The sequence below is a fragment of the Myotis daubentonii genome, chromosome 2, assembly GCF_963259705.1.
Source record: "Myotis daubentonii chromosome 2, mMyoDau2.1, whole genome shotgun sequence".
Classification (NCBI taxonomy): domain Eukaryota; kingdom Metazoa; phylum Chordata; class Mammalia; order Chiroptera; family Vespertilionidae; genus Myotis; species Myotis daubentonii.
In genome coordinates, this window is record NC_081841.1 from 92,428,329 (window position 1) to 92,454,354 (window position 26,026).

General features: G+C 42.9%; 1 pseudogene; it reads left to right on the forward strand.

Annotated features, from left to right (window-relative positions):
- Positions 1-24,647, forward strand: part of LOC132226612 (small ribosomal subunit protein uS5-like) — a 56,134-nt pseudogene extending 31,487 nt beyond the window's left edge.
- The last annotated feature ends 1,379 nt before the right edge of the window (positions 24,648-26,026 follow it).

Consider the following 26,026-nt stretch of genomic DNA (forward strand, 5'->3'; position numbering starts at 1 on the left):
CTTCTGCTGTGTAACCTCAGGCAGAGGCTAAATTAGCATCTCCTTAGATCCAAGAGCCAGTGTACACAGTGGTCAGAGGGGGACCATCCAGATTACAACTCCTCAGATCCATAAGAGACACACTCAGGGGGCAAACTCAGTGAGCACCAAAGCCCCACTGAAGCAAGTCTTGCCCCAGAAGGGTGTCTCCAGCACAGAAGTTCTCCCACTGTAGACATAGCTGATTCTCACAGCCAACTGGCCTGGAGGTCAATTCCTCCCAGTGATACCTACAACAATCAAGGCTTAACGACGACAAGCCTGTGCACAAAGGGGTGCACCAAGAGTGTCCACTTCAGGTAACTGGGGAGGCTGAGCCACTGGGCCCTATAGGACACCTAGCACAGAAAGCCACTCTATCAACACAGGGAAGCATAAAAAATGAAGAGACAAAGAAACAGGTCACAAATGACAGAAATGGAGGAAAGCAAACTACTGGATATAGAGTTCAAAACCACACTTATAAGGTTTTTCAAGAATTTTCTAGAAACCGCCAATAAATTTAGTGAGACCCTGGAGGATATGAAAAAGGACCAACTAGAAATTAAGCATACACTGACTGAAATAAAGAATATTATACAGAGATCCAAGAGCATACTAGAGGATTGCAAGACTCAAGTCAAAGATCTGAAATATGAAGAAGGAAAAAACACCCAACTGGAAAAACAAAAAGAAAAAAAGAATCCAAAAATATGAAGATAGTGTAAGGAGCCTCTGGGACAGCTTCAAGTGTACCAACATCCGAATTATGGGGGTACCAGAGAAGAGAGAGGGCAAGATATTGAAAACCTATTTGAAGAAATAATGACAGAAAACTTCCTCTACCTGGTCAAAGAAATAGACTTACAAGTCCAGGAAGCGCAGAGAACCCCAAACAAAAGGAACCCAAAGAGGACCACACCAAGACACATCATAATTAAAATGCCAAGAGCAAAAGACAAAGAGAGAATCTTAAAAGCAGCAAGAGAAAAAAAGTCAGTTACCTACAAGGGAGTACCCATATGACTGTCAGCTGATTTCTCAACAGAAACCATGCAAGCCAGAAGAGAGTGGCAAGAAATATTCAAAGCGATGAATGCTAAGAACCTACAACCAAGATTACTTTATCCAGCAAAGTTATCATTCAGAATAGAAGGTCAGATAAAGAGCTTCACAGATAAGAAAAAGCTAAAGGAGTTCATCACCACCAAACCAGCATTATATGAAATGCTGAAAGGTATTCTTTAAGAAGAGGAAGAAGAAAAAGGAACTCTTACGATTTGCCACAGCATGGATGGAACTGGAGAGCAGATAAATACCACATGATCTCACTCATTTGTGGAATATAATGAACAACATAAACTGATGAACAAGGACTGTTCCAGAGACGGAGAGGCATTGATTGGACTGTCGGGCCTTGGAGGGAAGGTAGGGGAGGGTGGGGGTAAGGGGGAAAGATCAACCAAAGGACTTATATGCAAGCATATAGGCCTAACCAATGGACACGGACAACAGGGGGGGGGGGTGAGGGCATGAGCGGGGGTGTGGGCGGGTATGGGGTAACGTGGGAATAAGGACACATATGTAATATCTTAATCAATAAAGATATATTTTAAAAAACCAATATGTAATTATATATGTATTTTCCGATGGTCTTAGGTGACCCCTGTGAAAGGGTCGTTTGACCCCCAAAGGGGTCACGACCCACAGGTTGAGAACCGCTGCTATAGAACATCCAATACACTCCAGAACAGTGCCCCTCCCCACAAACAGCAGGAGACAGCACATATGCTGAAGGCTGCACAGGCAATATGAAGACTGTTTCCAAAAGGGCTATGGCTCAGAATATGTCCCCTCTTTGGCTACATTAAGCTTGGCAAACTTTTCTGAAAAAGTATAGAAAGTAGATATTGTAGATGGCTTTGTGGGCTATACAGTCTCTGTGAAAACTTTTCACTCTGCCACTTTGCAGCACAAAGGTCAACATAGACAGTAATTAAATGAATGCGCATGGCTGTGTGCCAATAAGTCCTTACTTACAAAAACAGGATGTAGGCCATATTTAGTGGTCATAGTTTGCTGACCACTGGTCTACAAGGACCCCTGGAATTCCCAATGTTTTAGAATCATTTGTTCGGCCTGTACCTAGCAAAGTCTTATTAAAATATAAACGTAGGCAGTAACCCAAATTGTAAAAGTTTGCATTTTTGTGTGTCTTAATGGCAGCCTTATGTTGCATCTGATTTTCTTGAGGAAGCTACGTTATAATGGGTTGACATTTCTAATCAAGAGCCTATTTAATCATATTTAATCAATTATTAACTCTTTAACTTCCTAGGTTTAAAGTTCCAAAATAAGTGTCAATTTAACAGGACAACATTGTAAACACTCATATCAATTTTATTTAAGATATTTTTAAAGAAAGTTTTGATGATTCACTGATTGATTGAGTGGCCACCACAGTCAAGATGCTGAACAAGGTGCTTTAGATACATTATCTCCAATCATCACAAAAACTCCCTAGTGCAGTGGTCGGCAAACTGTGGCTCTTTGGACCCTTGAGTGTGGCTCTTCCACAAAATACCATGTGTGGGCGTGCATGTACAGTGCGATTGAAACTTCGTGGCCCATGTGCAGAAGTCGGTTTTCGGCCTGGGCGAGTCTATTTTGAAGAAGTGGCGTTAGAAGAAGTGGGGGTACGTTCGCTGAGATCGACCCCTCAGATTGAGGACGTTTTTAGCAAAGGCCAGCTTAGGAATACCCTAATTAAGTTAATAACAATGTACCTACCTATATAGTTTAAGTTTAAAAAATTTGGCTCTCAGAAGAAATTTCAGTCATTGTACTGTTGATATTTGGCTCTGTTGACTAATGAGTTTGCTGACCACTGCCCTAGTGCCTTACACGGAGGGGGAAATTGAGGCTGAGAAAGGTAAGTAATTTAGCTAAGATCATCCAAATGACAAGCCATAAGCTCAAAGCATAGCCTCCTGGTGAGGAGAAGGAGGGGCATGAGCAGAGATTTTGATGGAAAACTAGAGGCTGGCCAGGAAAGGGGGCCATTGGGCTCCGGACCTCAAAAGGTCGTTTTTATGATCAAGAGCATCAGGAGCAGATGCTTGGACACTGTGTGTTGTCAACGAGTCATACCATGACTAACTGGATGAAGATTCCAAGCATGGATTTCTGTAAGTATAATGTGTGGCCTCCAAAGAGTAGATATGAAATTATTGCATCTACATAGTTCTTACTGGTGTCAGGCAGAGTTCCAAACACTTTGCATGGATTTACATGGATTTTATCATCTAATCTTCACAATAATCCTTTAAGGTCAGTGCTGTTATCTCCATATTCTAGTTCAGGAACTGAGGCACAGAGAGATTTAAATGACTTGTTCAAGGTCAAATGATTTAGAAATGGCAGAGTTAACATTAATCTTGTCAGGCCTGAAAGCTTGCAACTTAATCCCTTACTAGTACACTATATTGCTTCGTGAAACAGCAAGTAATAAAATTCCACACTGCTACAATAATTCTCACTACTGCCCTGTTCATTTCTTCAGAAAATATATCATAATTTGCAATGCTGCATGTTTTGCTTTCTTTCTTGTCTCTTTAAGTGAAACACTATGAGGACAGAACCCGTGTCTAGTTTATCCACTAAGGCCTAGTGTTTAGTAAAATGTCTAGCAACCTGTATGTAATTGATATGTATTTGTTGAGTAAATTAATGGGTAAATAATATGGCAACAGGGGAACTCAAGATGGCATGATTCCTGTGCCATGAAAGTGGTTCTCTTCCTCTTAAAAGTCAAAACAGATGTATGTCTCACAGATGCACACAAGCAGCATGGTGTAATGGTAAGAGGAAAGACAGGACTCGGAGACAGTTGTGGAGATCAATGCTGCCTCTTTAAATTATTAACTTAGGAATCACTTACCTTTCCCGAGAGTAAATCCTCATCTATAGAATTGGTTCATAGCAACTCATTTAGGTAGCACTACATGCTATGCAATACCTATTAAGTAAGCAGGCAACACCTAGTGGGTAATACCTCTTAAGGTAATACCTAATACCCTGTCCATAGATGCTTGTTTCCGTTGAGTCCTGCACTCTGCTTACCCCCAAGAAAGCAGAAATTGCTGAGTTTCAGAGGTCAGCACCCTTCCTTCCTTCTGCTAGCACTGTTATAAATTGTATCTTCTATTCTTCTGCTGCTGCTCCTCCTCCTCTGAGGATTTCTAAGGACTGTGCAGGCTCCAGGGGGGAAACATAAACCACTTTTATTTTACCAAGATGGAAGCTGGGGTGCAATGCAAAATCAATGATTTTCTCAGCAAACATTAAGAAAAATTCCATTTTCTTTTCCTTTCCCGCAGCCCATCCCACTGTTTGAATTGCTGCCCTGGAAACCAGATGAAAATAGTTGGCAATCAGGGACCGCTCGGTGGTGCACAAGGAATGCTTAGCAGGGGCTGGGTGGGGGCAGATTTTCAGTCATCATATCTTCTGAAACCCTCTAAAACTGCTTCTCCTGAAAGATGGCAGTTTCAGCTCAAGAGTCATTTTATCCTGAAACAGTTGCCAAGCACCCGATGCACCCAGCCTGTGGCTTTAGATAGGAGTAGGTGACGTGCTTCCTATGATTTATGTCCATCTTTGAGAAAATGCTCCTTGCTAGGTGATGTTAGCCTCTTGTATTATCCTCTATTTTTAGCCTCCGAGTGACTAATGAATCTGGTTATAATCTGACAGGGTGCTTAAAGACATATTAGAATTAAATTAAGTTATGGTGCCTTAGACATCACATACATTTCTAAAGAACAGAACCAGAATGCATCATCCCTGACCAGTTTAATCACATCCATTACGACCTGAATTTTTAATAAAAGGACCCATTAAGTATCATAAAGTTGAATACATCTCTAAGATTAGCTAAGGTTTCTACCAATTTTAATCAAGCCTCCTTTACCCAGGCAGCTCATTCTAAAAGCTGGAGATAGAAAGGATTTCTCTGGAATATTATCATTATGCTGTGAGCTCAGGCACTGCTGGCAGAAACACAATCATTCAAATATATATGGAGCACCTACTTCTGACAGGCACTGCCTTGGATACCGGGAAGACAGTGGTGAACAAAAACAAGACATAATTCTTACCCCTGTGGAACTAGTTCCGTGAGCAGATATGTTAACCAAACAATCATATAAACAAATCGGTAGGTTTGAATGTTGAAATTATGTTATTAGGTCTCTGGTTCTGTCTTTTTCTCCATCCAACTCTTAGCTCTATTGTCTTCTATTTGGCTTTCTCTTCCAGCATCCTCTCTCTATGTTCCTAAGATGGCCACTTGCAGCTGCTGAGTACTATGGTGCTAATGAATGATAAGCCAGCAGTTCATCAATTGTCACTAGAGCTTCAGCAAAGTCCCAGAGGGGGTGCTGATGGGCCTGGTTCAGATCACATGCTGGTTCCTGTTCTGGCATGGAGACCTGAGGAAGGACTACTCTGGTTGGCCAGCCCAGGTCACATGTGCACTCTAGGATGGGGTAGGGTGAGGCAGTGTTAGTCTTCCCAGCACCCTATGGCTAAGCAGAATTCCTATGGGGCAGGTAAGAGTAGTTTCCCAAATAAAGGATGGTGGGCCAATGACTGTCCACCGAAGTGCCGAGGGTTGGTATTTAAAGTTGATCAAATAAAAGAAGCAAAGAAGTAGCATAGATAAAGTAATGCTTTATTTATGTTCCTCCATCTCCTCTAAGGGCCAGGCACTGAGGCATGCCAGAATGGTAGAAAGGCTTTCAGAACTAGACAGATATGGACTCAGTTCCTCCCTCCTTCACTTCTTAGTGGCTATGTGGCCACTAAGTTATCCAAGACAGTGCCTTTACTTGTAGCATGGGAATAATAATTTCATCACCACAGGATTGTTGGAGAAACAAAATGAAATAACATAAACAAAGACGTACAGTGCAAGGAACATTATCAGTGTGTGATGAATTGTGGATATTTAGGAACCTATCTAAAGTACCATGTTGTGTAAGCATTGTGGAAAATCTTCTGATTTGTGGGGTGGAAGGAGGGAGTGGTATCTGGGGTCAAGAGGAAGAAAAAATATAGAAACAAATAAATAAGCATAAATTCATATTCTGTAAAGTGCTCTGATAAAAATAAATAAAAACAACAACAAAAAACAAATTTGATAGAGTAATAAAGGTGGAGGCCCCCTTTATATAGAATAGACCAATAAGGCCTCCCTGAGAAGGTGATATGTGAACTGAGTCCTGAAGGATAAGGAAGAGATTGCCACTCACAGAGAATAAGAAGAGAGTTCTAGACAGAGGGAACAGCAGGTGCAAAGAGCCTGAGGTGGAAAAGGGATGGGTCTGTTCAAGGAACAGAAGGAAAACCAGCGGCTAGAATGGTGAGATTAAAGAGGTAGGCAGGAAGCAGATCAAGAAGACCTCCCAGGCCAGAGTAAGAAGTTCAAGTTCTACATTGAATGATAAATCTTGTTAAAATCTAGTAAGATACTTAAGTTGTTGGGTGGGGAATAGAATGCATAAATGCATGTGTGAGGAGGCTAGTGAGGAGACCATTGCAATCATCCAGGTAATAAACAGTGGTAGTAGAGATGGAGAGAAATGGATGGATCAAAGACATATTTTAGTTGTAGGACCAGAAACCTAGTTGTAGGTGGATTTATATGTAGGAAAAAAGGGAAAGGAATTAATTAAACATAAATTTTAACTCTGGGGTTTGAGTAACTACTTGGGTGAATGTGGGGCCACTTACTGAGATTAAGTCTTGGGAAGAAACAGATATAAGATGCTGAGTTTGAAGTGCCTGTAGATACCCCTGTGGCAGTATGTATTAGGCCAGTGGTTCTCAACCTTCCTAATGCCACGACCCTTTAATACAGTTCCTCATGTTGTGATGACCCCCAACCATAAAATTATTTTCATTGCTACTTCATAACTGTAATTTTGCTACTGTTATGAATCGTAATGTAAATATCTGATATGCAGGATGTATTTTCATTGTTACAAATTGAACATAATTAATTAAAGCATAGTGATTAATCAAAAAAACAATATGTAATTATATATGTGCTTTCCGATGGTCTTAGGTGACCCCTGTGAAAGGTCGGTCGACCCCCAAAGGGGTCGCGACCCACAGGTTGAGAAACGCTGCTTTAGACCTATAGAGGAAGAGTCAGCCAGGAAGAGAAGCCATGACCTAGCAGGAACCCAGAAGGACTGAGGTAATAGAGACTAAGAGAAAGAACTATTTTAGAAAGAAGGAAGTGGCCAATTCTGCTTGAAAGCTGTTGAGAGATTAGTAAAATGAGGATAAGAAAATGAGCTTTAAATTTAGAAAGAAAAATCCACTCTTTGCAGCATACTCTCAGACTAATCTTTCTAAAACAAATCTGATAACGTTACTTCCTTGATTACAAAATTCATCGGCTCACTAGCAGGGCCTGATGTCCCTCTTATTCCCAGTTTGGCCTCTGTCTGCTCTCATTCCACTCCCCCACCTTTGCCCATGCTTCCCATGAGCAGCAACTGCAGATGGTCCTGCCTCTTGGTACCCCACTCTCCAGGTCTGTGCACAGTTTCTTCCACCTGCACTACCCTTCCCTTGCTCCTGGGAGATGTCACACCCCTCATCCAGCCCTGATTCCATTTCTAAACAGTGTTGTTTGAGCTATTCTCTAGGATCTCACAAGTCCCCTCCTTGGATCTCTGATATAGCACTTCTCAGGTTGTATTGAAGTTGTTTTTCTATTCATTTCACCCACTAGACTCTGAACTCCTTAACAGCTGAGACTGTGTTTGATGCATCTTTAGTGTCCTCCCCTCCCCCAGCAACACCAAATCCAAAGTTGATGCCTATGAGGAGGTATGCCTACTAGAGTTCTGTGAATTCTATTATTTCAAATAGTTCTAACTATTCTTAAAAGTTAAAATATATATATTGATTGTGAAAATACATGAGTTCTCACTCAAAAAATCATCTTAGAGTGTACAAAAATGTTAACACTCCCTGTTATGGGTTGAATTGTGTGTCTCCCCGCCCCCCTCCCCCAACCCTGCCCCCAATAAGATATGTTGAAGTTTTAACTCTCAATACTGAATAAGAGTGTATTTGAAAATAAAATATTTACAGGGGTAACCAGTTTAAAATGAGGCTAACAGGGTGGGCCCTATTCCAATACAACTGGTGTCCTTATAAAAAGGAAAAATCTGTACATACAAATAGACATGCACAGAGGGAAAACCATGTGCAGACACAAGGCAAATTCCATGTGAAGATGGAGACTTGGAGTGATGCGTCTATATACCCAGGAATGCTTGAGGCTACCCGAAGCTAGGACAGAGGCAAAGAATGGTTCCTTCGTTAGCACCTTCAGAAGGCACATGGCTCTGCTGACACCTTGATTGTGCCGATTTGGCTTCTAGTACCGAGGCAATAAATTTCTGTCATTCTAAGCCACCCAGTTTTTGTTATGGCTGCCTAGGAAACCAATACATCCCCTACACGTACTATAAGAAGCTCAAAATTTATTTGCTTTGTCACTTTGGCACTCATAAATTTAATTCAACTCATTATGCAGAAGAATGAAAAAATACAGGAAAAACACAATAGCACTCTCTTAAATTTTGCCTAACAGGGAATTAAGACGAATCCCCCAACACCTCATTTTAATCAGGTTTAAATTAATCTACATTTTGTACTTATAGCAATATTAAATTACCCAAATGTATTTTTATAATAATATTGTATTCCAAAAGGTGGAAACTGAATTATATTACTTTGAGTGCTCTATTTTTAAGAAAGTTATGTAGCTTCTTCTCTTTATTTATAACTCTGGATGAGCCACATTATAAAATAAAATAGTCTATTAGTTAAAAAGTTCTCTATGAAAACTGTAAAGTTCCAAACTGAATGAGTGGGATGGTGTGATGTTTGATTTTATGTGTCAACTTGACTGGGCTAAAGGATAGATGGCAAAACATATTTCTGGGTGTATGAGGGTGCTTCTGGAAGAGCTCCGCATTTGAATTGACAGGCTGAATAAAGCAGGAGGGCTTCACTAATGCAGATGAGCATTATACAGTCCATTGAGGACCTAAATAAGCCAAAAAAGGCAGAAGGGCAAGTTTGCTCTTTGCTTGAGCTGAGATATTCATCTTCTCTTGCCCTCATTCATTTGTTCCTGAGTTTTCAGACTTAGATTGAATTACACTTCCAGCTTTCTGGTTCTCCAGTTTGCAGATGACAGACTGGAACTTCTCAGCCTCCATACCACTTGAGCCAATACCTATAATAAATATCATCTATCTGTCTATCTATCTATCTATCTATCTATCTATCTATCATCTATCAGTTCTGTTTCTCTGGACAACCCTGAGTAGTATAAATGGGGATGTAAAAATTTCCAGAATCCATGGGGAGGTGGCAAAGAAATTATCACTAATTTCAATAGAGAAGGAAAAAGAAAAGAAGCTGATACTTTGGGGAAGCATTCGTCAGTCTAACCAAGACAACAGAAGCTACTTTAAGTGTTTCAACAGAAAGAATTTAATACAGGGAATTGGTTACACATAATGGAAGTGCTAAACACCAAACAGGACAATGAGACAAATCTGAGATTAACAACTAAAGGAACTATTACTCCCTGAGGCCAGGGCAAGTTTCTCAATGGGAGACTGATGGCATCTGCAGGGATAATCCTTTGCTGTGGGGGACTCTCTTGAAAATCATAGGATGTTTAGCCTTTATCTCTGGCTGTTACTTACTAGACACCAGTGGCACCCTCCCCCCAAGTTATAACATGCAAAAATGTTTCCAGACATTGATAACTATCCCTTGAGTTATTATTTTGGGTTGGGAAGGAGGGATAGAGAGAAATGTCCTAGGTTGAGAAGCACTGAGCTGGAGGGACAAAAGGAGGAGATGGTATCAGAACCCAGTGTCCCCCAGGAAAAGCTTGAACCATGAAGCAGAGGTCTATCCAGTGAGAGTTTGGCACGTGATAAGAGGCCTCAGGCAGTGAGGGGAAGGACGAAATGCACTGGCTTCTCAACACCTCGCCATCTCCTGGGGCTGGTGTTGGTATCCTTGACACACAGAGGAGAGCAAGGCAAAGGCAAGGAATGGTCCTGAGAATGTAGGCCCAGGATTAGCACAGGGTTCCCGTAAAACATTGGTTCTGAATGAGAACAAAAATTTAAATTGAGGTCCAACTTTGAAACTGGTGCTCATTCAATGTATCATATCAGCAGACTATTGCTATATACTATACAGAGTCAACCTACTGAGAAACTAAAGAAATCCTTCACTTGCATGGACCTCTTCCAAGATCTTGGAAGGGCCTTAGTAATGTGTTCAACTTAGTCTCATGTTTTAGTAAAATTTGCACCACACTTCCCCACATGTTGTGTGAAGGTGGAATGGGTGTGGGCATTTCACAGACCTGGTTAGAGGAAAGGTGAGGGGGGTATCAGCATTGCCTTTGGACCTGGGCAACGGGGGCTTCTGTTTAAGAGGAGCTCACTCTGATTTTCCTCCCACTACACCCATCACCTCAAGACAAGTCCACAGGGGTCAGGGGATATGCCCACCTGGAATTTATGGCTTCTCTGCTTCTTGCCCTACTTTATTCCTAAGACCACAGAATTCCCTACTCAAATGGCCCTGGACTTGCTTCCAGCATCTACATGGGCTTCTCCCTGAATCCAACCTACCAAGAGTGGACCATTGCTGTAGGGCACACCCCTGGGCCCAAGAGGTGGCCAAGGCATGGTTGATTGTTGGAAGTTATGGATAAAGCTTGGATGTGTCCACATATGTTTGTAAGAGGTCCCTCATGGTATGGAATGGAGCTAGAGATGGGAAGAGAATGAGGTCATGAATAAGCAATAAAGTAAATAGAAATTATTCTGAGATTGAGAAGCAAATTGTAAGCAAAAAAACCATTTTTTAAAAATTATACTGAAAGTAGTAATTCATAAAGAGGAAGAGATAAGTTTTAAATAGAGGTAAGGAATAAGGTTTTATATTGTTTGATAATCTAGTTCTTCTTGATCTAACATGAAATGCTGACATCATGATCCACCAGTACAATGGGGTTACCAAGGACAAACTGGTTAATGAAAGTCATCAATTCAAAAAGTTTATAAAAAAAAAACTGTACAAAAAAGCTTGAAATATGCATGCGCTATTATAGCTCATATGTGAAAGAAATTTTGACAAATAAGAAAATGTATATGACTTACCAATAACCAGTTCTAAGGTTGGGAAGCCTATTTAGTCTATCAATAACAAATACATTTATTTTTTAAATTATATCTATTTGTTTTATATATTTATTTAAAAGAAAAATAATTTATTCAACCATGCTGAAAGAAAGACTGAATTATCTTTTTATAGAAAGTAATATTATAAAATTGTTATCATATATAGAAGTACATAGAGGTATTGCCCTCCAAAATAGAGATAAAAGTACTAAAGAGATATGTCAAGTAGTAAAAAAGTAAATATAATATTTTTCTAGATTTTTTGTTGTTTTTCAGACTCTTAAATTTTGTAATTTGCTGTAATTTCTTTTCCCATTTTAAGTAAATATCCATTTTCATATTTAATTTTATGTTCATAATTTTGCACTCTTTTTCCTAAGGAAGGAGGCCATCTCTCCCACAAATTGAATGAGATTTAGTTTTTATAAAACCTGGATCTTCCTGTGGCATCATAACTTATTATGTGAGCTGTTTGGGTTGGAGAGATGAAGTGAGAGGTGCTTGGGGCCTATGTCTGGGGAAATGAATAGAAAATTGTCTGAATGGGCAGCTCATCCTGATCTCCAAGATGTCAAGATGTATTATTTCAAGGTGAATGAGTCAGCAACTGTCACTTCCCGAAGGCCATTTTCAGATGACTGAATTATGTCCTCATTTCTCCTTGTTTTTGTTCTGTAGTCATGGTGGCAGCTGATCATAGGAGAAAGAACTGAACAAGAGGCAGATGACTGTTTAGCTGTGACTCCATATCCTCTCACATGGCAGAGCACAAAGAAAGACAACTTTAAAAACAAACAAATAGACAAACAAACAAAATAAAAACCAGAAAACAGAGAGGTGGTATTCATTTGGGAGCCCCAAGGACAACCCCTGAAGCAGACAAAGCAGGGATGTGGGTGTAGGCTATATAAGTCAAAGCAAGCTGGTTTCATTGCTGGTTTCATAGGCTGATGAGCCAGGACTCTTCTCATTGAACAAAACACAGGGATTAATTCTATTTAAGTTATTATTATTATTTTAGAATGAAGGCATTTTACCCTGAAGTGTACTGGGTTTCTGAATGCTCACACTTCCTCAAAAAGAGTTCTTGGGATTTGCAGATGTAATGTCTACCTAAGTTGGTGTAGTTCAGGGACTTGTGAAAGATAGCCTTTCCAGGGCCATGCTGCCCATCCATTTTCCAGTAAAGCTCCTTTGATTCCTCAAAGACATTAGGAAAGACTTTACAGTTACATAAAGTGGGTTGAACACAGGTTTTTTATCTCTTCTCCCTTCTGAAGTCCCAATAACCTAACTGTAAAGGAATAAAATAGGTATAAATCCACAAGAACAAAAAGAATGACAGAGAAGATGACAGCAGACAAGAGATTCAACAACATATTTGAAGCTGAGACGTAGGACTCAGCAGGACAGAGAGAGCTGCAGCAGAAATACTCCCTCTGCCATGCTCCCTTTTAGGCCTGAGCAGACAGACAGCTTCCTCAGAGTAATTGTGAATGTATGTACGTGGGGTTATTTTCTTTGATAACATGGATCACTTAAGGTTATAGAATGAAGAGCTTTCATTTACCAAATAGGGGGAGTTAATCAGGGGCAAGTTGGCTGTTACCGCAGAACCACTCCCCATCTCTGGCCAAGAAGTTCCCTTTCTAGATGGACCGGACTGGCACATCCTGGACCGCAAGCAGAGGTGATGGTGGACTCAGCTCTCTCTCTGAAACATGTGGACTGAAGGAAGGAAAGAGTGGTTTCCCAGAGGAATATTGGGGTAATAGCAATAACAGCTCATACATAAACTATGTGCCAAGCAGTGTTCAAAACACTTTATACCCATTAACTCATTTTTCACAAGTGTGGGCTGGAAGTACAGTTATCATTTTATTTTATATGTAAGAAACCCAAGACAAGGAGAGTCTAGGTCCGTGATCGGCAAACTGCGGCTCGCGAGCCACATGCGGCTCTTTGGCCCCTTGAGTGTGGCTCTTCCTAAGCCTTAGGAGTACCCTAATTAAGTTAATAACAATGTACCTACCTATATAGTTTAAGTTTAAAAAATTTGGCTCTCAAAAGAAATTTCAATCGTTGTACTGTCGATATTTAGCTCTGTTGACTAATGAGTTTGCCGACCACTGGCTAGGTAAATACCCCAAGGTCACAGAGCCAGTAAGGGGCAGAGCTGAATGTGAATCCAGACAGTCTGGCTGTATTGAGAGGGGGATATGGATCCTGTGTGGGACAGCCATGACTGATGTTCCAAAATTTTCATTAAATTGTGTTGACTGCACCCTGTTTTATCAAAACAGGTACAACGTGGTTCAAGCAGATGACATAATGCCATGCTTGTTCCTCTTGAGCAGACTTTTTCCTGCAGCAGCAGGTCCCCCTATAACTATAGGTCCTTGGTAGTTTGAATAAAGGTCACCTGAGGCTGTTCTGCCTAAGTCCTCACAACCTGTGACCTTACATGGTGAAAGGGGCTCTGGGGCCATGATTAAATTAAAGCTCTTGAGATGGAGGTGCTCCAGTCCTCACAGGAGGCTCTGGGCCCCAGTGCACTTCCACAGCTCAGACCAAGAGGGAAGGGGTGCCCAGTAGACACCCCTCTGTCAATACCACAGGAAGTCCACAGTCATTGGCAAGAACCTGTTGACAAAGGTGAATGACCTCAGGCAGCTGTGCCTCTGAGCTGGGATGTTAAGTGAAAGCTGGCACTGGTTGCACACTACATTGGATGCCCATGTAAGAATGGCCTGTAGTCACAGAATAGAAAGTTCTGTTAAAAACAGGATAAATACACTAAGACATTTGGAGGGCTCAGAAGCCAATACAAATGGATTTTGTTCAAGAATCAGAATTTCTAGAGTGCCAAAGCCTGCTGTGGTTTCGAGGAAAGAATCATGAATAAAGCTTGGCTTCCATGACCATGAAAGGATGAAACTTTATTAGTCATGGATAGGGGTTGGTGTGTTATCAACAGCCCACCTGTTCTCTTGGTGGAAACCATATCTATTCAAGTTTGTTATTTTTATGTCGTAAATCTATAATCCTAAAATGATTTCTGTAGCTGGGGGAAGGAGGGAGGAATCCTACTGGGACATCCAAATGAACCACAGAAACTTGAGCTGATGGAGGAAGGAAATAATATAAGCCAGAAAGGGTGCTAAGCAAGTCATTGGTCGTGCATCCATTAGAGTCATGAACCAGGGAAAAATACACTCAGCCAGGAGCTGTAGGGAGACATCTGGGAGGTCATGTGACTGCTCTGGAATCTAGGTGCAGACCTTGACTTAGAACGGTGTTATGAAAACATGAGGTGCCACATATGTAATACCTTAATCAATAAAGAAATTTTAAAAAATAAAAAATACTAAAAAAATAAAAATAAAAACATGAGGTGCATAGTCATTCTTCCTCCCATGCCTGAGACAGACATTACTAAGTAATCACCACTGACTTTATTGCTGAAGCCAGAAGCAGCTTCAGAGTCATTCTCAGCACAGATCTCAGACCTAATATTTATTAATCAGAGTTGATGTATAAGATAAAACCTATTTGCTATCCCTGGTTTAGAAAAAGAGGTAAAGGAATCAAACATTAGTTAGAACAGAATCTGCATTAATATCTGTCTTGAGAAAACACTAGGGGCACATTGGGGAGGGTAGAGAGATCTGGGCAAGAAAAGAAGAGAGGACTTCCAGGGGCTGAAACGAAGGCATCCAGAGGGTTGTAGGACATGACACTAGCCAGGCTGAGGTGTAGGTGAAGAACTTTAATACATAGCTCCTCACCTCTCTTTGGCTGTAATGGGGTCACGTGCCCCCACAATCACTGTAGTGGGATGTGGGCTCTGCTGATTGCTCTAAGTTAATCAGAGCCCAACTGTGGCAGAGCTAAGGGCACACCTGCCTAAACCACGTGACTACAAGTAGGAGAGAGGTGGCTCCTCTAAGGGAACTAGGGTCCTCTTCCCATGAAGGAAGAGACAATGCTGAGAAATACTAGTAAACAAGAGGTGATATCTACACAAGGATAGGATTTCAAAGGGCCAGAGTCAGAGAGCTTCCTAGATGGGCAAATGAGATATCTATAACTACATGCAGAGTGGCTTAAAGCCCAAGGAAATAATTTCTGGGAAACAGTTTGGAAGTACTTTCCTCTTCTAAAGAGACCTAGGAATCTATACCTGCTACAAAAATGAGGATGCAAGTTTAAATTGCAATTCAGAATGTCCCCAGACCCAGCAAAAGTACCAGCTTGAATTTTCCTGAGCTGAGCACTTTAGGCCAACTTTCATATGAGAGAGACCCCTGGGAACCAGCCAGGAACGGTGTCCTACAGCCCAATGACAATACTAGCAAGTGATTTCTGCAACCAATGCAAACACCATGTTTGTAATTTGGCTTCCCTGAATGTTTCCTCACAGTGGTCAGCAGCAAACTCCTGAAGTCAGAAAGGTCCCAAGTGCTTGCCTGGACACAGGAAACCTCTAGGGAATGGAGGGAGGGATGGCAGCTTTGAAAAGAAAGGGATTTTGAGTTCTTTGGACCTTAGAAAAGAGGAAAGGCACATGAAGGCATTGAGGAGAGGCAGATATGTGGGCTTACGGTGCAGGAAATATGTGGGTTACAGAGGAGGAAGAATCTCTCTCTATATAAAAGCCTAAGCAACCAGAATGACCAGAATGACCGATTGTTATGATGCACACTGACTACCAGGGGGCAGACTCTCAATGCAAGAGCTGCCTCCTGGTGGTCAGTGTGCTCCCACAGCCAACCTCCCCTGGCAGGCCAACCTCCTGCGGTCCCACCCCCTGCCTGGCAGGCCCTGATTAGGTGATCGGGGCTGGCCCCTGGCCTGGGATGGAGAACCAGGATGGGTGGTGGCGGATGTGACCCCTTCCCCAGGGCTGCCAAGGGCTGGTTCCCTCCTCAGACCAGCGGCCAACCTTCTGTGCCCTGTCCCTCCCACTGGCCAGCAGGCCCTGATCAGTCTGCCTGACGCCCGCTGTGGTGGCAGCATGGCAGCAAGGGAAGGAGGAGGGGGGGGGGAAGGCGGGGAACTCTGTGGTGGCAGGGCACCGATGATGGTGGCATTGGTGTCTGGCATCCCTTCCTTCCGCACCTGGCCCAGCAACTGTTGCCTCCTCTCCAGCTTGGCCCTGATCATGGGCCAGGGCTAGGGACCCCACCTGTGCATGAATTTCATGCACTGGGCCTCTAGTTTGTAAATAAAAAGAAAAGAAAGCTGGAAGTCAGCTACAGTTTCTTTACAAATGGCATCAGTTAGGTTAGGTATCTTTTAGCTATAAACCTCAAATAGAGGAGAAAGATGTCTGTCCCCAAATCCCTGCCAAGGAACCTCTGCTTGGATAGCTTAGGTCTTGTGACGATCTCTGAACCAATCACTGTGTCCAGCGGGAGGGAAATCAGGTTCTAGTTGGAGGTGGCAGTGGAGTCGCCACATTAATTCTGCATGGCTGAGAACGGTGGAGTGATGGTTTCCTAGAGCACATAAGATATTGTTATTGTGAAGGATGGGGAAGAGAGGCTGGACAGGTCTCCTGGAATCAGATGAACCAGAGTAGATGGAATGAATGGAACAGACATTCTAAATCAAAGATAAAGGCAAAGAGAGAAAGGCTCCTGGAAGTGACTTTTGCTTTACAAAAAGAAAAGTGGTGACTGGAAGAGAGGGCTCCCATGGGATGATTGTGGCCCTGCTCAGAAGGCTAGCAGCTGCTCCACCAAATGAAATGAGACACAGGGAAAGAGCTCAATGAATAATCTCTGAAGATGAATCTTGATACATATACTTTACTCGATATTTTGGGAGAACTCTCGGGACACATCCCAAAGAGTGAGTTAATGTTCTGCTAAGTTCTTGCTTTATTTATTTACAAGGATCATTTCTTCCTGAAACCCAGCACCATATTAACATTCTGCATGTCACTTTGGTTCACGGAAGCCATAGGAAGATGAATCACTCTTCATTCACTGAAGAATTTTCCAAGTTAAAAAAGAGATATAATTAAAATGTCAGAGTAGCCCAGTTAGAAACATAGAAGATAGAGAATATTGAGAACAGCCATTCTTTTGTGCTTATAAGAGAATAGTAAGATGCATTCGGTGGCATGAAGATTTTTCAATAAAAATTTCTTTCCCTCTTGGGCTTGATTCATGCCTGAGGCCCATGAGACTGAGGAAGCCAATATATTTATCTGAAATGGAATTCTCCAACAACTATGTTAAATTATAGCAGTAGATTTCAAAGTCTTGCCTGGAATGAGGTGATTGTTTAAATAAGTTATGACATATTCTTACAATATAACTATTCATTTATTTAAATTGATGCTATAGATGAGAATGTATTAACTTTGTATGATGTTCACAATATATTGTTGAGTCAAAGAAGAAGGTTAGAAAACAACATGAAGGTTATAATCACACTTTTATAAAATATTAAAATCATTACATTTTGGTACAAAATGAATGAGAAGATATGCTTTAAGGTGTTTCCACTGTTTTTCTCTGGGTGGTGAGATCATAAATATTCTTTTTTGCTTTTTTTCTTGTTTATTATTTCTAAATTTTCTACAATGTTTATTTATTGCTTTTATAGTAAGAAAAACATAACAGAGCTATTTCCAATTAAAAAATTATATCCATTACATGGTAAATCTTTAATTTTACTTATATTTTATTCTTTAGAAATGTTGGTATTCTTGTAAGCAGCCGCAAGTCCTCTGTGGAATGAGGCCAGGAAAGAAATGCATGCATAAGTGAGTACAAAGAAAAGCACAGCACCAATTAGAGCACCAAGGAAACTCTGGGGACCCCCAAGGCTGACCCTCTCTTCCCTCACTTTGATTTAATTAACATTGAAATAAGATCCACTTCCAGGAGAATAATATTAGTCTTTGTACTCATTTTTTTCTCAATGTCCCTATTATAATAAATCCTCCTTATTCTGATTTGTCAAAAAGATTGTTTAGTCATGGAACAGGATTAGGGCTCAGCCATTATTAATGTGACTGGACCTGGAGGTAGGAGCTGAGATGAGATGGCTTCCAGAGACATGCTACTCAAAGCACAGTCCATGAACCAGCAGCGTCAAGATCATGTGGAAGCTTATTAGAAATACTAGAGGCTTGGTGCACGAATTTGTGCACAGGTGGGGTCCAGCCGATCTGCCATGATGGGGGCCTATCAGAGCCAGGCCGGCCAGGGGGGAGGGTCCACAGGAGGTTGGCCACCGACCCCACCCCCGATTGGGGCCCAATTGTGGCCGGGCCAGCTGGTTTCGGGAGGCTGGGGGAGGTTGGCAAGCCCCTGATGGGGGAGGGGGGCAATTGAGGGTGGGGCCAGCTGGGGTGAGGGGCCATGGGTGGTTGGGGGTGGAAATCGAGGCCCCGATGTAGCCAGTTGGCTGCTACAGTGTGTGTCATAGTGACTGGTCATTCCAGTCACTTGGCTTTTATATATATAGATTAGAGGCCCAGTGCATGAAATTTGTGCATGGGTCCCTAAGCCTGGCTGGCGATCAGGGTTGATCTGTGAGGTGACTGGCAGGGCAATTGGGGGCCCCTGCTGGCACCAACCTTGGCTGGCCTGGCGCCACCCACTCGCCAGCCCCATCCCCAGCTGCTGCTGGTCGGGGCCTGTGGGCTGGGGGCAGCTCCTGCGTTGAGCATCTGCCCCCTGGTGGTCAGTGTGCATCATAGTGACAGGTCGTCCTGCTGGTTGTTCCGCTGTTTGGTCGATGTGCATATTCGGGTTTTAAAATCTACCAAACTGCAGAATGAGCAGTCGCTATGACATGCACTAACCACCAGGGGGAAGATGCTCAACGCAGGAGCTGCTCCATGGTGGTCAGTGTGCTCCCACAGAGGGTGTGCCGTTCAGCTGGAAGCCAGGCTCATGTCTGGCAAGCGCAGCAGCGTTGGCGGGAGCCTTTCCCACCTCCATGGCTAAGGACCCCTTGGGGGGGATGTCTGCATGCCAGCTTAGGCCCACGGACATCCCCCGAGGGGTTCAGGACTGTGAGAGGGTGCAGGCTGGGCTGAAGGACACCCCCTCTCCCACCAGGTGCACAAAGCCTCTTGTATAGGATAATTTCCCAACCCCGCTTCCTAGGCCTACTGAATCAGAATACCTGGAAATGGGGCCCAGATCTGCAGAGTCCTGGTTCAGTGGTTTCACTAGCAGACAATATCTCTGAAGCAGGGAAAAGCCCAAAGTGGCCAATTGTATCATACTTTTTCAGACCTGGACTTACTGGAAGATGAAGGTCAACTCTAAAGGCTGAGTCATCTCATGAGTAGCTCAGTCTGTCTGTCTGTGGAAGAAGAGTTTATTGTGTTTTCTTCTCCTGTAAGTGCTGTCTCTCTGCTCCTGAAAGTCCCTGTGCATGGATGAAATATTTGCAAACCTAAAGCCTGGTCTCTACCAATCACTGCCATTTTCCCCCGAAGCAAGAGGCAGCGTGATTTTTCACACACAGAAATCATTTCTTTCTTTGGTTAAGACAGTGATCTGGGGAAAGGTAATTATCTCAGCAGAACTACCAACCTGCAGGGTGACATTGTCAACTGTTTGAAATTACACAGTATTTATTTGCTGCTATTTTAATGTCGTCCTCTATTTCCCCTTTCCCACCCCAATGATAAAACCCCCTCTCTCCCAGCCTCTTCCTTACTTCTTATTAATCTTGAAAAATAAGTTCCTTATTTTTAGCAGGCTGATGTCACAAGTAGAAATATGCTATTGGGGGTCATAATAAGAATGTTCACTCTTTCAGCTGGTGCCCAGCCACTGCCATGGGATTTTTGAACTAAGCTGCAGAGCCTTTGTCTCTGCCAAGAAAGAAATGACTGGCAAACACCCTCACAGCTGACTTTGTGAACTGCTTGCTACTCTCAGCTCCTAGTAGAATTCTACTAGACTGGAGGGTATTGAAAACCAGCAACCAAGTCGTGAGGGCTGCTTTCCTAGAGCTCAGGAGCAAGGCAAAGTTGTAGTGTGTGTGTGTGTGTGTGTGTGTGTGTGTGTGTGTGTGTGTGTTGGCTAAGGCAGTGGAAAAAGATGACTGAAAACATTGTCTCTAGGCAATGCAATGAGCATGACAATTGAAGGCAGAGAACCAAGGCTTTGAGTCTCATGCTGCACCTCTTGACTATTAGCTATCTGGCTTGGGTGAATAATTTAGTTGTTCTAATTTTTTAATATGTGAAATGGGAAATACAACATTGAGTTTATGGGTATTAAGGGGTTCACATAAAATAACAACTTACTCTAAACAGACATCTGTTATGTAATCACAATAGTTAACATTTCTTGAGCTCTTATGTGCCCAACCTCTATGCCTTTTACACACACCATGGCACTTAGTCCTCAAAAGCAGCCATAAAGGCAGCAGCTACTATGAATCTTAGTTTTTGGGTATGGACACTGAGAATTAATTCAGGTAAGCAAATCCTCAAAGGTTAATTGAGAAGTGAATGGTAGAGTCCTTAGCAACTGCTGGTCATTGTCCACTAGGAAGGCATCTGCTCTGAACAAGTGCAGAGTAGAGGGAGTTTCCCACTGGGTTTCTTTTCCTCACTTACTATACAGGGCTCCAAGTATGTTCATTAACATCAAGTCCCTGTTGATGGCCCTTGGGGAAAAGCCAGTGACAAAGCTGTGAATGACTGATACACCGAAGAGTCCCAGGTTGTGCACAAGAATCTCTGAAAGGGGGATATCTGGCATCTTGTTCAAAATCAAGTGACTACATATAAAGGCAGAGATTTTATAGCTGGTGTTGTGTGAATTCCCAGGTTTGGGCAGCCTGATTGCTGACTCAGAAGAGACAGCTCTCCCCTGTTGGCTCCTCCCTCCCCCTGCACCAGGCAGACCCATGCAGTTTGGCTGAGATGAGGAGTGAGCATGAGAAGGAAGCTATGAAGAGGAAAGTTAAGACCACTAAGACTAGAGATTTGTTTTTCAGTTTTTAAAAAGGGTGACTTCTTGGAGGCCATTAGCACTTAGCAAACACTATATATAAAGAAGGGCCTTTTTTTAAAAACAAAAACAAAAAACACAGAACTGGCAATTGCCAAGAACAATAGCTAGGCCATCCCGGACTTCACCTTATGGTGCATATTTTTAAAGGTTCTGGCTTATCCAGGATCTTTCTTTGGGGAATTTCATGCCCTTGACCCCATCTCCTCTCAGCACCCACAGAAAATAGTTAGGAGATAGGTTAGGATGAGATGTGCAAAGCTCTATTGAAAGGGGGATCACCCTGCATGATAATAGATGTGAAACCTGGCTCTGCAAAACTAACTGGCTGTGTGATCTTGGGTCAGTCACTTAACTTCTCTGTGCTTTAGTTTCCTTGTCTGTAAGATGAGAGTAATAATAATAATAATGGTGCTTAACCTCATGGAATTATATTGATTAATAAGATATTTGTAAGCTGTTTAGACCAGTGTCTGGAACACAGCAAGCATTCTATAAGTGATAATTTAATTTAATTCTTTTGTTAATCTTCACCGAGGATATTTTTCCATTGATTTTTAGGGAAAGTGGAAGAGAGATGGAAAGACAGAGAGAAACACCGATATGAGAGAAACACATTGATTGGTTGCCTCCTGCATGCACCCTGACCAGGGCCTGGGCTAGGGGAAGGTCTGCAACCAAGGTACATGCCCTTGACCGGAACTGAATCTGTGATCCTTTGGTCCATAGGCTGACGCTCTATCCACTGAGCCAAACCGGACAGGGCAATAAATGAAATTTTTAAATATGCCCAGCATTCCAATCAGGTGCAGTCAATGCCAGGAAGAGGACCCAACACATTCATCTTTTGGTGACTATAGGTAGAGCCGACCAAAGGAATTGGGAATTTCCTGCCAATTAGGGAACTGTGGTGGCTGGGCTGTGAGGCACTGTGGGAAAATGAAAGGCTTTGGAGTAAGACAATTCTGGATTTAAATCCTACTCCAAAACTTACTCTGTGTGTACCTTGATCAAGTCACTGAACCTCTCTAAGCCTCACTTCTCTCATTTATAAAATGAGGGTGAGGGTTATCACCTGGATCAGTGATATGTGGAAAGTAGTATCCAACAGTTCCTAATGTCATCATGGTATCATCATCATCATCATTATCACCATCATCATCATCACTATCACCATCATCGTTATCACCATAAATTTGAAATGTAGGTACAATCAGGAAAATGAAGTAGACTTTAAGTCAGCAATTTTAAGTGTGGAGTGTCTAGGAAGCTGTCAATATTTAAAGGGGTGGGAGGTGAATATGAAGGTTGAGCAGTACAATCAATAGAATAATATTTGGAAAATGAAAAATGAAACTACTTTTTCCATAATACAGACCAAAGAAATTGAGATTCAGCATGTCTCTTTGGAGAGAATGGTTTCCCAGGGAAAATGCCAGAGTGAAGAATGGGGGTTGGGGGGTGGGATGTGGAGATTTTATTTTTCAAAAGGTGTCATGTCTAGCTGGTGCTTAACATGACCAGAAGCTCATATTTGTGGTGGGTATTAATTGTTGAAAGCCTCAATGAATTTATATGTGCAAAAAATTGATTTCTTAAAATTCTCTGATAACTGCTCCATTTTAAAATGAATCCAGTCACTCCAAGGTTAAATCAGTTGAATTTAGCAATGTTGACATGCTCCCCTGGAAGTTCCTTTAAAAAGGTCATTTTAGGTTCATATCAGTCATATTCAGGAAATTCCTCCCATCCTCTCTCCTTCTTCCTGGGGTTGGTGTTAAGCTTGGGGTGAGGGAGAGCAGGGTGTTTACACAAAAGTAGCTGCAGCATTAGTGAGAAGTAGGCATCCACTTCCAGACCTAGCTGCGTCTTGCTCTCATAGTCCTGCACCCAAATAGTCAGTCTTTTCTCTTCTTGTTCTTGGGCATGTGCCCTCCACCCTGAGCAGCCGTGGAGATGTGGCTGCATCCTCATCTATGTCTGGGAAGTGACCCATATCACCTCTGATGTGTTTCCCCTCCTCCTAGCTCTGAAATCCCTTGTGGCCCCATCAGGGCTCTCACTCCTTTTCTTTCTTAACTTTCTGTTTCCACTTGTGGGGGTGGGGCCTGGAAACATTTAGATGTTCTACTTATAGGATTACCACATGTACCAAATAAAAATATAGGACACCTAATTATGGAGGGGTGGGCAAAAGTCAGTTTACAGTTATTTGTATGGAAAATAATGCAATAATCTATACTAATAAAAGGGTAATATGCTAATTATACTGGATAGACTGGACATCTTCCAGACGTCCTTCTGGACAAAGCCACAGTGGCTTTGAGGGCCGAGGAGGGCCGGCAGCTGTGGCGGCCGGCAGTGGCAGTAGCAGCAGGGTGATGGGGGAGGCACCTTCCCCTGATTGGCCCAGTCCCCTCCTGTAGAGGGAGGCCACGGGGAGCGGGCCTAAGCTGTCAGTAGGATATCCCCTGAGGGCTTCCGGACTGTGAGAGGGGGCAGGTCAGGCTGAGGGACCCCCCCCCCCCAGTGCATGCACCAGGCCTCTAGTTAATAAATAATAATACAAAAATAAACTCTGTGTTTCATGTACTCAAAACTGCAAAACCACTTTTGCCCACCCCTGTATTTGAATTTCAGATAAACAATATTTTTTTAGTGTGAATACACCCCAAATATTGCATGAGACATATTTATGTTAAAAATTATTCATTGTTTTTCTGAAATTCCTGGGCTGGTGTAAAGCCATGGGAAACTCCAAGAGCTGCCTCACCTCCGCCCAGTGTGACCGGACACAACACCATAGGCTGCTGTATGTGCTAGCGCAGGGCTCCTCCCTGTGGAAATAAGGAAGCCCAGCCAGATGGGAACAGACAAAGGCTATTTATTCAGAGCTTGCTATAGCAGGGAGGCAACCGCTGTCACTTGTATTTTGGGAGACTCAAAAGCACATGGAGGTTGTAAAACCTGACAGTAGAAAAAGGGAGGGCTTTGGGGTGTCCCGATGGGAGGCTCTTGGTGTGGGGAAGCCGCAGGTCCATTTGTCCATTTGTCCATTCAGTGTCTCATCTACAGGACTCCTACGCAGCTGTGGGAGTTGTGAAACCGCAAGGCTGCTGTCATCCTGTCTGATGCTGGAGCTTAAGTCCCCAGGTAGCTAGGAAGGGAAGATGGAGGCACAGTGGGCGAGAATCAGCTGCAACCCTCAGGACAGACCGGAACCCATATCAGTTCTCAGTGCCTCCAAATGATCATGCAGGAGAAGCTGGTGCCCTCCGTCCTGGTGCTAAACACTCAGCTGGCCCAGGAATCGGAGAAGTGAAGGCCAGGGAAGGTGGACCGCTCGTAGGCCTGCCTGCTGCCCACGCTGAGGAATCAGCAGATGAGTAATAATGTGTGAGCTACAAAAGCACATGCCCCAACCTTCTGAGAGTGAAAAATAAATGCAGCTGCTGCTTCACTCCTGCCCCTCAAATCTCATGCAAAAATGTCTCTTCTCCTCACTGGGACCTGAAATAAACAGAAGAGGGCGTTCCCGGAAACAGCTCAGCCTGGCCCGCCTGACTGGCTAAAGAAGCTGCCATAGCAGTTGCTTGAAATGCTAGACGGGCCCCTTACAGTGAACGCACATTTTCATACGCCACAAGGTTCACAAACTCAAATGTTAAGACTGTAATTTTTGTTATAAATAAATGCATAAAAAAGTGTATACTGAGGTACTGCTCACACACATTTAGGTGTTTAATTAAAGTGCAATGGTGATTTTGTGTGTGTGTGTGTGTGTGTGTGTGTCTGAGAGAGAGAGAGAGAGAGAGAGAGAGAGAGAGAGAGAGAGAGAGAGAGAGAACTGGTAGGAAGTGTGTGTCTCCACTGGGGCCAAGAGCCACTGCTACCCGAGGCAGAGGTGCTAGGATGTATATGTGATGAGGAACTGGACACAGGGACTGGATCCCACCGTGTGGGAGCTTGTTAGCCAGTCTCTGTAGGGCTGTTGTCTTAGATCTGATGCTGGAGCTCCTATAGTCGCACCTGGCTTTCCCTTTTTTGCCTCCTGGAGAATCTGAAGATTGACAGGTACCATTTTTCCTCCTTCTAAAAAGTAGGCTGTTTTTAACAGTTTTCTCTGTTTCATATGGATCCTTTCTTGATATTTGTAACCAGTGAGCTAAAGGCGAATCTAAGTACCACAGAAATCTATATGTGAGAGAAGGGGAGAAGGAAGACGGCACAGGCTGGTGGGAGACAGTGAGTGCATGTAGAAGCTTCATAGCAATGTTTTCCAGTAGAATGAGCTACAAGCTAGGACCCAGGATCTGGGATACCTAAACTGCCCTACTTATGGAAATGAATTCCTTTCATGATCTAGTCCTAAAGGACACAGAGTCCCTGGTTGAGCTCAAGAAGCTGAGGTCCCAGTGCTAACTCTGTCAGTATATTGATTCAGGGAAAGTCTCTCACTCTCTTCTTTAAATTTTAATATTTTTATTAAATTTTTTTAGAGAGGAAGGGGGAGAGAGAGAGAGAGAGAGAGAGAGAGAGAGAGAGAGAGAGAGAGAAACACTGATGTGAGAACAAAACAGTCATTGGCTGCCTCGTGCACGCCCCCTACCCAGGTTAAGCCGAAAACCTGGGCACGTGCCCTGATCGGCAATCAAACCTTTTGGTGCATGGGTTGATGCCCAACCAACTGAGCCACACTGG